The 12951-nt window shown below is 40.6% G+C and overlaps 1 protein-coding gene across 1 annotated transcript in view; it reads left to right on the top strand.

The window, feature by feature from the left end:
* The first annotated feature begins 7489 nt into the window (after window positions 1-7489).
* The window catches only part of PALS1 (protein associated with LIN7 1, MAGUK p55 family member), a 55327-nt gene continuing 49865 nt past the window's right edge, over window positions 7490-12951 (top strand). Inside the window, exon 1 of the mRNA XM_057420169.1 lies at window positions 7490-7514. The gene's annotated coding sequence lies outside the window, so the exon portion shown is untranslated. The remainder of the gene's footprint in view (window positions 7515-12951) is intronic.

Below are 12951 nucleotides of genomic sequence, written 5' to 3'. Positions count from 1 at the left end.
GACACATTCTTTTCAATTCTTAGAGCTGAACTGTTGTTAAGTAAATGTATTTACCCCAGTTACATGCATTTGTCATAACAGAAGACGAGCTGATGAGGCAGGTGAGGAAAGAACAAAATAACCATAAAGACTTTATGCTGTGGTAAATGGAACAAAGGTTCCCGCTAAGCTCAGGACAGTTGTTCTGAAGTCATTAGTGTGGCAATGTGACACTAGAATAATTACAACTCTTGAACTTTGTGTTTCTCTTCACTTACTGGAAAGGTAGATATAGTCCTTTGCCTGCAGAAATCTGGGTCAGTCTGAGCATACATTGTGCTGCCAAAAAGCCACTCTTACACACATAGTACCCTAACCTGCAGCCACACTGACAGCCCTTGCAGAGACAGTGTGTGTGGGACAAAGGACAGCTGCACCATGCAAACGGAAATATTAGCCTCAGTTCACTGGAATCCAGTCTAAAATACTCTCAGGCACCACTGCAAAGAATGAGTGACTTCAGAGTATTGCGTTTCCCAGATTACAACACTGGGAAGAGGGCTGAATTGCCTGCATTGCAAATGCAGCAAAAAGTGCCTCTTAATTGCTGTGCCTAGAGCAAATCAAAATAACTCAGCATGGACGCTTGCTGGGTTACATACTTATAGTCTTATACTGAGCTGATTCAGTAGACTGGTATGCAGTGTTGGCTCAGTGAGTCAGTAGAGTCTATCAGCTCCTCTGAAAGAAAAACTACTGCTGGGAGAATGACAGTCATTGAAGATCCTGCAAGCAGTAGAGTGTCAAAGCATAATGTGTTTGACTACACTTTTTAGGAAATATTGCAAAATAGAGCGATGTTCATGCTATATATATTCCAAAACAGGTTTTGAAACTTTCTGTTAAGGTGAGGATTCATGAGAATGGTATAGAAATGTCATTGCAGTTTGTCTAAGGATAAATGAAGACCACCCATATAGCTCTACATAGCTATGTGGAAATTATTATTCTGTTAGTATCAAAATAATTTCTTCCTTAAAAATAATTGTGTAGCTGCTATCATTTTCCTAGGAAGGGTAAGTATACCAGTTTTGCTTATGTCAACATAGGACAAGTGTATTTTGGTGCTTTCATAATTCATTTTCACAAATCAAGCAGCTATGCCTTCATTACTCAAAATGTGCTAATGGAAATCTATTGGCATCTTATGTCTGTAGGGAAGACATTATGCTGGGATCAGCATGGACTTCTGCAAAGGGACTGGTGCCATATCCGATAGTTTTAGTGCGGTGACACTCCAGATTTATGCATATGATGAAATAACATATGAAGGATTTTCTGAGCATGTTTCTCAAAGAAAAGAAAAAATATCTCTTTGTTTCAGAATATTTCCAATAAAATTTATGCAGTTATGGATTCGAATAAAGCAGATTTTAAACATTACTTTAAATGCTGGGGAACAACAGACATGCTGGCTGGCAGTTAACTGCCCCAGATGTTGTTTATGATCTGCTGAAAGCAAACTCAAATACTAGGGGAACATTCAAACAACAGCTTTAAGAAGAATGATTCTGAAAGTGATTCTGCCTCATGTCACATTCAGACATCCATGTTGTTAAAGGTACCGTACAGTATGGCCACAAAACTACCTGTATCAGTAATTAAAGTGCAACAGGGATGCACAAATTGAAAACCTGCACCAAACAAGACTGCTAAATAAAGCATAACAAGCAAGATTATTTCAGTGAAGATTTAGAAAAAAGGAACAAGAAAGAGAATTTGGATGTTTATATTTTACTATATCTTACAGCTATCTTATTGTACATCTAGTTTGCTTTCAAGAGAAAGATTTATTACATTTCACGTTTATAAAATATGTGCAGTATACTGTAGTGTCATGCATTTGATTGACAAATATACAAAGCTTAAGGTTTACACTGCAGCATTATGAGATAGGAGGGTTTTGTCATAATTACCACTACTAAGCTGCCTTTTCGGAAAAACAATCGCACCTGGGGAGAATCTAAATCCACAAACGTCATAGGATTTACCTCCTAAGTATTTTCCTTAGATGGTATCAACTGCTGAAACTTCTGTTGTCTTTTTTGTTGGTTCTTCCCCTACTTTCTCACAGATCTGTGACTTACAGGTGTTTATTTCTTTTTATTTATGTATGTGTATGAGAATAAGAAGCTGAGAATAGAAAAGAGTAAAAAGAGTAGCAATAAAAAGTGGCTTTTGCCCTGTATTTACAGATTAAGACAAAGTAATCAAACCATCAGGTAAACCCAGTAAAAAAAAGCATATGCAACTTGACAGCAAAGGATGTTATCAGTAAAATCCAAACATAAACTTGTCTTGACTTTGGGCTTTAGGATACATCCAGCTTGCAAATGGCAAATCAGGGAAGAACAGAGTGCATCTTGGTACAAATTAATAATTTTTATAAATAGCAAAGCAGGATTTCTTTTCCAGAAAGACTTAAATATGTCCTTCAGATCTTTCCAGATGTATTCAAGATCAAACAAAAGATGGAGAGTTGTGCAAAGGAAGGCACACAGATGACAGCAACAATATCAAAAAGGTACACAGGTATACGAACATAAAGAGAGTAACATACAAAACCAAGGAGAAACTACTGAAGGAAGAACAAGAAGCAGCAAACACATAGAGACAGATAAGGTAATCATAATTTGAGTATAACTTAAAAAGGGAAAGGAAAACAGTGGCAAGAAAGAAAATTTTTATTGTCCATTATTTTTCTGGATTAGAAATAGTGTCCCAACCTGTTACATTAACAACCTCACTTCCAGGTTTAATTTAGGTCACTCATCTTCTGGGAATGATTCCTACTTCTGGGTTTAAGACCTCTCACTGAGAGATGAATAGTACTCCCAGGCTTGAGACCTCTCATTTGGAGATTAATCTTTTTCTACAGCTGAACTGCTGGATTTATGACCCTATTTGTAAATACTGTGACCTTACTTGAAGTTGTGCAATTTTGGATCTGAAGGATTAAGGAGTGGCAAAGGGTACTAGAAGACAGTGAGGAAGATGTTTCAGTCACTTAGAGGAACATGAGTGCAAAATGTTGTTATTGGATAGGAAGTAAGAAATAGTTCTAGTGCTTTCAAAGAGAAAAACATGACCGTATTTGAATCCTTGGTATTTCTTGTCTTAGTTAAAGGAAGACTGAAATTAAATTGGACTGCTGTATTAACTTCAAAATTCAGGGTTTCTGTTACTGGGTTGTGGAGGCCAAGAGATGTTTGGTTTTTCCCTTGCTTAATAGTCAATTTAGCTTCTGGACTGCTGTGCATTGCACTCTTCTTTGGAACACTAGGTACTAAACACAGTAGGCCTACAGGTGGACTAGTGCTGCTATTATAGTCTTTCATACTGCTGGTGCACGTGTCTTACTTAGGGTTAAAACAATCACCAGGTTTGTAATCAGGAAACATCAGATTGCTATAAATCAAACTGGAAAGACCATTGTGAGAGATACTGTCACTTCCTCTGCAACACAGGGAGAATATACAGGTAAAGTGTGAGCAGGAAGGAACTTCCTTTCCTTCATATTTAGTTAAAGGTGACTTTTAAATGTGATTATCCAAGATGTAAGCTATCAATACCTAAAGGCCAAGGGAAAAATCCCTGTGAAGTTCTCAGAGACAGGAGGAAAAGAGTCTATTTAAATAGATGCCAGACATGAAAGCAGAGATAAAGAGAACATGATTTCTAAAAACCTGGCAAGAATGAAAGATCAAGAAGGAAAGGGTAATCAAGATAATTTAAAATAAAGTAACATAAACCACACACACACACACACACACACACACACACAAAACCCCCGAAAAAACAAACCAACAAACAAAAAACCAAAAAAGCAAAACCCAACTCAAACCAAACAAAACAAGGAAACACCCCCAAAATCCAAACCCAGCAGACAGGTCAAGAAAGAGGATGAAATAACGGAGTCTGACATCAAGCAGGCAAGAATTCTTTAGGGATTGCATAAAAATAAATGTTCTGGCAAATAGAGGGATGACACCAGCTTGGAAGGGATCCAAGATGAAGTTGGAAGAGAAAGTACATCTGCTGTAGAATGGTTGTTCAGTGAGTTTAGAGATAAAGAGTTTAGAGATAAAGGGGAGGAGAGTGATGTGACAGACAGATGGGGATTAGTTCCCCAGCCTTCACTGACATATGCACTGCGGCTCTTCTGACAGAGCATTCATTTTCGTGTCAGCCTACAGAGCCACTCACGGGCTGTAAAGCATAAATTCAGTTAAACAGTGACATAAAAGGGAATTTTTACCCTTCTGTGATTTTTCATTCCTCCTCCAGAGGGCAATGGTTTCAAAGAAAACATTTTGTTCTATGTTAGGCTGATGCCTCAGTTTGAGACAGATTTTTGTTTTCTTTTCAATTGATTACAATCAGACAGATTTAGACCAATCAAAAGTTATATCTGCACCTCTCTGGCAAACACTGACAGCAATTCAAATTCAATTTATCAAAGATGAACATTTTCTTTGTTAAAAAGTATTTGTCTGTGGAATGAATGCATCAATCTAAAAAAAGAAGGTTCTTCAATAATAAATTAAGTTGCCTAAATACATTGGTTCTGTAGCTGCAAGCATGCTTCAATGTTCCCATAATATCATAATCCCTGATAGTAAAATCATAGAAAAATCATGTTTAAAATGTTCTAGGATCTAAGATCACAAAAGGTATCACTTGGATATTTCTTTCCAGCTCCTTTTTGCTTAAAATGCCAATTGAAAACTTTGAACAAGAGACGGAACAGTAAGGTTTGTAGTGCTTTGGTAAACAGTTTTCTCATTCCTTCAAGAGCTTTTAGTGGATACTACATAAAAAATATTAATTAGCTAAGACGAAACAAAGTAAGACTAAAAAGTTTTGGTTTTCCCAATCATCTTTCTGTTGTCCTCCTTCATCTCCCATTTGCCTTTCTTCTCTGTATCTTTTTTTTATTATTCTCATATTTTGTTATATTCAAGCCAAAATTATTTTCTCACAGCCATTTCTGTATCCTCAGCATATCACCAAATAGCACCCACAAGGCAAAATGAACCATCAGATCTGTCCATTTAAATTGGTATCACGATTTAAAAAAGAAAGGTTGTCTGAGTCTTCACAAGTAACACTGCTGATCCTGTGTGCTATTGTGAAATATTTTCAGGTATGACAGTTTCTTTGCCTAACAGAGTATTTTAATCTGTGGATACAATTAGCCAAGCACACCTCATTCAAATATCTTATGAATGGATTTGCCAGCTGGGCACGGCTAATATTAGGGTTTGTGAAAGCCCAAGGGAGGAGATTGGTTACCAAAGAAACAAACAGATCTTTAAGCAGATATATGCAAGGATATCCCAAGCTCAGTCTTAAAACCTGCTTTGCTAAACCCTTTCCGGCAAAAGATTAAAACCAGCTACAGATAGAAAAGAATAAAGGAGAGAAACAGAAACTGATGTGAATCCTTCTCCGCTCTACAACAAGTTGCACAACAATTAAATACAATTCCCTTACCCTGGTTTAAAAACTGGCTACTGGTCAACATGCAATGAGAGGCAATGAGATTTTCTGTGAGAGGAAGAAGAAATGCCATCAGCCAAGGGAAACTGTAATCAGAGTTTTTGTTAGATCATCCCAACCTTGCATGCAGAAAAAACAGTAAACTGGCAATCAGTTTGGATGAGGATGACAACAGTCAAAAGCCAACTGATGAACTACCAAGTAGCTAGTTTTTGCAGCCATTATATCTTCAAGGTAAGTATCATATTTTGAAAAAGCTCATTTCTGGTTCTCAGGTTCTTTGCCTAAGTTGTTTGTAAAAAAGGGTTCATGTGAATTTTCACCATTTTCTTACTAAGGTGAAAAGAATCATGCATGGTGCTGCTCAGACATGAATTACAAATGTCATGTTTTCCCTCCTTATTTTTCAAATACACAGTTCTGCAGTCTAACAACATTTGTATTCTCTGCAGCGCTGCAGTTTTGCTCACTTGATACAAAGACCCTTGTTATTGGTCAGAACAGAAACAACTGGTTAAACACAGATACAATGCATTGCTGCCCTGAACACAGCAAACAAGAAGACATCCCAAGGAATCTGAGTCACAGTGTGAAGAAGTGCAACACTTTCAGTTTCCTCTGCAGGTAGCTGGGCAGGATGTATCAGGTCAGCTGGCCTTTCCACATAGCAAGGAAAGAAAACCCTGGAATCTTGTGGTTGTTATTTGGACTGTGTCTATCTTTAGAAAGGATCCAAAAAACCATGGTATAGGGTAAAATTAGAGGAAGTTCAAAGTCTATCTGGAGTTCACTATGGAGAATGATACAAAGTTAAATGACAGATATATATAAAAAGTTAAACTGAAGTAAGGAGAGGTGGACTAATGCAGGAATATCTTTAGGACTTTTTAGTGATCTCAGAAAGCCTTTTTCTAGCCTTGTTATGTGGAACATTTCTTCTGGTGCCTCAGGCAATGATCTAGGCAGGCTAGCCTGAAAAACCAGGGATGCCGTTTTCAGCTCAAAGACTAAACTGCAGCACTGAAGTTTCCTTGGTCCTGTGAAACAGCCATGGATAGGAAAAAAAACGGTGAAACTACTTGTAATGTCCTGTTTCCTTTATTGCTCCACACATTGTGCTCTGGGTGCCTTCTTGCCTCAGCCTCCCTCCTGTCTCCCAAAAGTGGACTGGACTCTCAGATAAGAGTATAAACATTTTTCTCCCCATAACTAGCCGAAGCCCGGAGGAGGCACTCAGTCTTGGGTTGTGGCTTCAGCAGAACTACAAGGAGAATGTAGGGACTGACAAGGAGGGTGGAGGAGAAAGTGACTGCAGAGGCATGGTGCAAGCAGGACACACGCCAGCTGCAGCAGGCAGCAGCACAGTGGGCAAGAGGAAGCAGATGGAGGGAGGAGAGGAGGCAGGAGAGGAGGAAGGGGCAGCCCGCAGACAAACCACCTCAATCCAGGGCACAGGGGCTCCCGTGATGCTGCCTCTCCCGGTTGCGGAGAGCACTGTGGTAGAAAGACGGAATATCGCTGCGGGAAGATGGAGACACTGGAGCAGTGCCATGTCTTCTATACCCTCCCCAGCCTCTCAGCGGGCTCCGAGGTAAAATCCAGCCCGCCAGCCGTGAGCACGGCTGCGACCGTTCAGGCTGCACCGACCAAGGCCGGCAGGGGGCGCAAAATTACCAGGCCCAGTCTCGTCCCTGCCCAGTCAGCGGCCGGTGCGGCCCCGGCGGAGGCTGTGGGGCGGCTCCGCGCCTGCGCGACTGGGCTGGGACGGGCCTGGGGGCCGGCGCTGGAACGGGCACGGGGGGCAGGGCTGGGTCGGGCCGGGCCGGGCAGGGCAGGTCTAGGCTGGGCGGCGGCTGCGCAGCTGCGCGGGGGTTGAGGCCGGCTGGCTTGGTGGTGTTTTGGGGGAGCGGTGCTACGAGGTGTGGGCGACCTTAACTTCCAGTCGGCGGCTGAGCTGGAGCGTGTTAGCGACGGTGAGAGAAGGACAGTGAGCGCAGTCCGCGTTCTCGCGTCCGGCGTGCGAGCAACAGGTCCAGATGCGGAGCCGCCAGTTTCGGCTTATCGGGAAGCCTGCCCCACTGCCACGGCGCCCGCAAAGGCCTGGGGGTCCGGCCGGGCCGTGTCTGAGCGGGCCGGTGTGGCCGGGCCAGAGCTCGACGGTTTTCGGGGTACCTTGTCGTCCCCCGCCGCGCGGGCAGTGTCCCGGGCTGTGCTCCGACCGGGAGGGGTGGCCCTGGCTGCTGCGGCTACAGGTGCCTGCGCCGCTGGGCGCCCGGAGCCGGTACCGCTGCGGGAGCGTGGGGGTGAATGTGGTGGCCTGGGCGGCCTCCTGAGACCCAGTCCCGCCGCCGCCCTCCCGCGGGGCGCCCCCCGGGCGGGCGCGGTAAACCTAGGCCCGGAGTTGTAAGAAAACCCTCTTGTGTTTGGCTGTGTGCTTTCCCTGCGTGGTTGTAGGGGTGTGTGTTTATGGCTTAATGAGGGGAGAAACTTGCGGCTGAAGTTCAGACCTTTTGGTAGTTCTGTGTTTGGAAATGGTGCCACTGTAAAGAGATCGCTTCGTGTTGATTTATGAAGCGTTGCAGGGTTCAGTTAGAGTAGGCTGGATAGGAGCAACTTCCAGTGTATTTTATAGTCTGCAGTGGTTAATGTATGCCCTGGCTTGGCACGGCTTCGCTTTCAGAAAGCCTGTGCTGGCGGTATTTGGGGGTGGTGGTGCTTCCCTGGCTGAGGGACAGGCGCTGTAGCCGTGTTGTGATAGAGGCTCTGCAGGCAAGAAACAAAGTGCACCGTGACTTTGAGCCTAGTGAGATGGACTGCACAAGAAAATTAAATTAACTTGTACTTGGCCTTTTAGGAAAACATTTAAAAAAATCTGTCTAAAGTAATAATGTTCTTAAATGTCTCACGTGGGACAGATCCCTAAAAAAGAACGAGATATATTTAAAGGGGTAAATATAAACCACTGCTGTGAGGCTTTTTTCTTTTAAAAGGTAATTCTTAAAGCCTCTGTAATGGAATTATTTGGTCATAAACTAGTTCCACAGCTCACTTACTAGGAAAAAATACTTGTATTTTAGGTAAGTGACGATCAGCGACTACAGTCAGACTTCTCGAGACTGGTGGTGGTCTTTTCCTAAGTGTCTGCTGCTTCAGTGCACAGATTCCTATCTTTAAAGGGACTTTTCTGTCTTCTTGGAGGATTGAAGTGTTTTCCCTGAATTTGTCAAAACCAGGAGAATTCTGTATTGTATTTAATTAGGCATACAACCCTACAGTCTTGGTTTTATTCTGTCCTCTGAGTTTTCACATGTAGTACATCTTTTTTCTTAATCTTAGAGCTGTTATTGCAAATCTAGACGTCACTTTAGAGTCTGGCTGGTTTATACACATGTGAACTGTTTTTCAACATATTGTGGTCCAAACAAATTCAGTATTTCACATACTAAAAGCTTAACCAATGGTTAGTATTGTAGGTGGTTTAATAAGGCATCAAATATATTGTAGGATGTTGTGAACCAGCGTGCTAGAATTTTACATTTAATTAACCATTAATAATACAGAGTTAAATGTTAATACATGATCACTTAACACTTTTCAAAGTAGCTCTTTCTGATTTTATATATTTCCAGTGTATGTCATCTTGCCTTGCAATATATGGAATAGCAGTGGGTGGTAGCTTTTGCTATGTAGAATAAGGCGATATTAAAGATTATGAATTTACTTAACTTTTATTAAGTTTCTTTTCAAAATATCAGAACTTACTTAGAAATGTAAATCAAGATGTTTCTTTACTAGACTGATTTAGCTACCTTAGGAATCTACAGGAGCTACCCACTGAGGGGCATCAGGCACGTTTCATTACCATAGCAATATGTGATGTAGAAGCTGTAAAAATATGATGTATAGGGTTGCCTTCATACCGAGGGTTATAGATGCAGAGAACTTAACGTAGTCTGAACTTCATATGCATCCACATATTTTCCCATGTAAATAATTATATTTTCATAACGTTTCCGTTTGCTGGGTTTTAATTAAAATCTCTTGCTACAGTTTGAAGTTGTGGGGTCTTAAAAATCCTGTGGCATTTTTACATGCAGATTCTGTCTCAAAGACTGGATCTTAGCTTCAGATGCTAACTGTTGTAACTACCTGTTTCAGCTACCAATTTTATTTTTCTCCAGTTTGCACTTTTAAGTGCCCTTCTTTTACAGTGTTGGGGTTTTAGAATGCTGAAGGCTATTTCAGGCAGTCTCTACTTCTTAGGTAACAGGATTTGGATTTGTATTAATATGTCATGTTAAAATTCTTAAATGTTCTAGCAGCTAGATTTTTTTTTTTTAAGCACTTCTGTAGTGTGACAGGTAGTGCTGCAGAGTGGCTTGACATTACGGTATTTGGAACGTTAATTACTGCTTTGGTCATCAGAAAACCTCAAGACTTCTTGTAAATATAAATTAAATACTGCTCTATTGTTTTTATTAATGGGCACAGAGGCGTTTGTTTGAAAAGGTTTGCTGCAGTGTCTGTGATAGAAAACTCAGTCAGTGGAAACAGTTTATACTGTGGTTTAAAATCAGGCATGTTGACAAAATGATTTTTTTTCTACTATAGTTATCTACTCTGGAGTTTTCTTCAGTACAACTGTTCTGGCAAAAAACGCATTTTATGGACACATCCTCCTTCCTGCACTTCCAGTGTGGTTATATGACAAAATATTTTAAGTGTAACTCATACTAAAGTGTGAAGGAGAGCTCTGAGCAAGAAGAGGAAATTACGACTAGTTTATGTACCAGGCTATTTTAAAGGAAGCTTTGGGTTTTTGTGGTTTGTGTGTTGTTTTCTTTTTGTTTGTTTGTTTGTGGCTTTTTTATTTGGGTTTTGTTTTTAATAGAGCTGATAAATTGTGTATGCATATTAGTAAAGACTTGGTTTATACTGCAAGGCTGTCTAATTGCATACGAATACATAGCTGTGTGGGAAGAAAAAAATGCCATAACTCTCAAAGCTTGCATCAGTTAAATTAGAAAATTAGAAAGCAAGCAGAGGTACCATTAGCACAATTGTGTAAGGAATGCTTCTATACTGTAAAGCAGGAAACACAGAAATCTTGCATAATGTTGGGGTTTTTTTGTATCCTAGAAAAAAAGGATGTGATGTTGCATTTCTTTACAGATGGATAAGCGGTTTGAGTACCTACCCAGTATGTTGAGATTTGGGTTCAAATCCTTCTACTCTTTGGGGGAATTTGACACCCACCCCCCCCATCTGTCAGTTCCCAAAGGGAGTGCCTGAACTGCCAGGCCATGGGTGTTTAGGTGTGAGGTGCTTCCAGACACCAGTCAGTTTTATTCCTGAGGAGCAGTATTCCCTTAGGAATGAAGTGAGTGGGGTATGTATCCCAGGGGCTGGCTGGAAAGAAGCATGATTGAGTACTAATTTGTGATATGAACCCAGGTCTCCTTGTTAAAGGCAAGTATTAAAAGAGTAGATGAAAGATATTTAATTCCCCCCACCCCCCCTTCCCCTAGCATGGTGTGAAATTCTGTAGACCTAAATCTCTGAACATTCTCTTTATGTTTATTCTTGGCTGACTTGGGCAATTCCTCTTCATGTTAAGTATAAGATACTTGAACAGCACCAGTAATATGTACCCTTTTCGTTGTAGAGTGAAGCTTGGTTGCTTATCTCTATGAGTTGTGGAGTCTAGTAGGTGGCATGGTGTTTAGAGTGCTTGTGGATCTAATTCTGCTTTCTTATAAGATGCCAAATAATTAGATATAAATATTTCAACATACCTGTAGTTATTACCTTTTATATAAAGATCACCTCAGTACCTTGTGTTTCCTTAAAGCGATTTGCCTGTTGCAACAGGTCTTTGTTCTGGTTGGACATAATTATCTTATAAAGAAAAATAATGAGTAAGAAATAGTTTATGTGATTTAATGTTAACATTCTTAATACTTGGGTTTGCCTCTAGTATATCTCATTTTTTAAATGCCTTTCCTAGAATTAGAGAAAAGGCTTAACAGTTGATACATGCGACAGTGAAGCTCATGGTTGCTAGTCTTAAACCGTATCTGAATTGGCTGCATATACTATATCAGCATAGAAAATAAACTCCGTATTTCCTGAAAAGTTCTAACTCAACAATAGATGATATAATAGATACAAATTCTGTAAAAAAAGATTTTTCTTAAGAAAAATAAGATAGAAACCAAACCTGAAGTTTCATTCTTGACTTGTATTCGTCATGTGGGGAAACTGTTGGAAGGTCATACTTGGTTATTTGGCCATAACAGATGATTCAGAAGACTCTCAAATGTGTTTGGGTTTTGGTTTTCTTTTTTGGTTGGGGATGGGGAGTAGTTTAGATTTCTGGTAAGTGATAGGACAGTCAAGTACTCCTTTTGTAAAGAAACTCAATAGTATGTTAGCATCTAAAGCACATATCTGTGTATGTGCACCAGCCATTATCTGAGTACTTGGTGTGAATTTTCGTATTTCCATGGTGAGAAGTTGTATTTTCAAGCTCTCTACAAAGCTGAATTAGCAAAACTAAAAACCTTTGATAACCAGGAAGTGCCAGTGCAACCTCAGCAGCTGCTCTTTGACCTGGTAGCGGTGCTAGGAGGTGACCGTATGCATTCCAAGTCTGTTTCCAAGGATAAGCATGTATTTTTAAAGTCAGGAAGAAGGGGCTGGAAAAGTATTCATTTAGGTACTAGTGGTGTTCTGTGAGATCAGAGGAGAACAATATATATTGGTGCCTAAAAGAGTCACTTCTCATTTCGACAGTATAGGTAGAAGATTTACAGTGATGTATGTGTAAGCTGTTGTTAGCAGTGTGATGGCATAGAGTGACTTGTGTTTAATGAGGTGTTTACGAAAGAATCCTGGTACTCTAAAAGTTCACTGTGTTCAAGGCTGAAGGCAGGTCATATGTAACTGGTATGTTGTCTTAGTAAAAAGACTTGAGAGAAATTACTTCACTTTTGATGTTTCCCATCGCCTCTCCATTTCCCTGGAGGCAAATCTTGATCTTGGTTTGGGTGGCAGAGAGAGCAAAGTCGGCTCTCAAATGAATATTCAAATGTAGAATCGTGGAATAGGTAGGGTTGGGAAGGACCTTAAGATCATCTAGTTCCAACCCCCCCTGCCATGGGCAGGGACACCTCACACTAAACCATGCCACCCATGGCTCTGTCCAGCCTGGCCTTGCAAATCTAAGTGTTTCTTTAACTGGAATGATATTCATCATTAAGGTCAATGAAGGTAATATGCTTCGGTAATGACTTCTGTATTAATAACTTCTTTAGCAGCTGGTTTTAGTGTGGCAGGGGAGAAATCTAAGGAGGAAAGAATGTTATTCTGTGTGGTGGTTGCAATACTAGGTTAAATTCTTCAGCACAG

Source organism: Pezoporus wallicus, unplaced genomic scaffold, assembly GCF_028554395.1.
Source record: "Pezoporus wallicus isolate ANWC-B61680 ecotype Strahan unplaced genomic scaffold, APGP_CSIRO_Pwel_v1 contig_5418, whole genome shotgun sequence".
In the NCBI taxonomy this organism is placed as follows: Eukaryota; Metazoa; Chordata; class Aves; order Psittaciformes; family Psittacidae; genus Pezoporus; species Pezoporus wallicus.
Note: the sequence above shows the minus strand (reverse complement) of the source record. Positions and strands in the feature narration are given on the sequence as shown.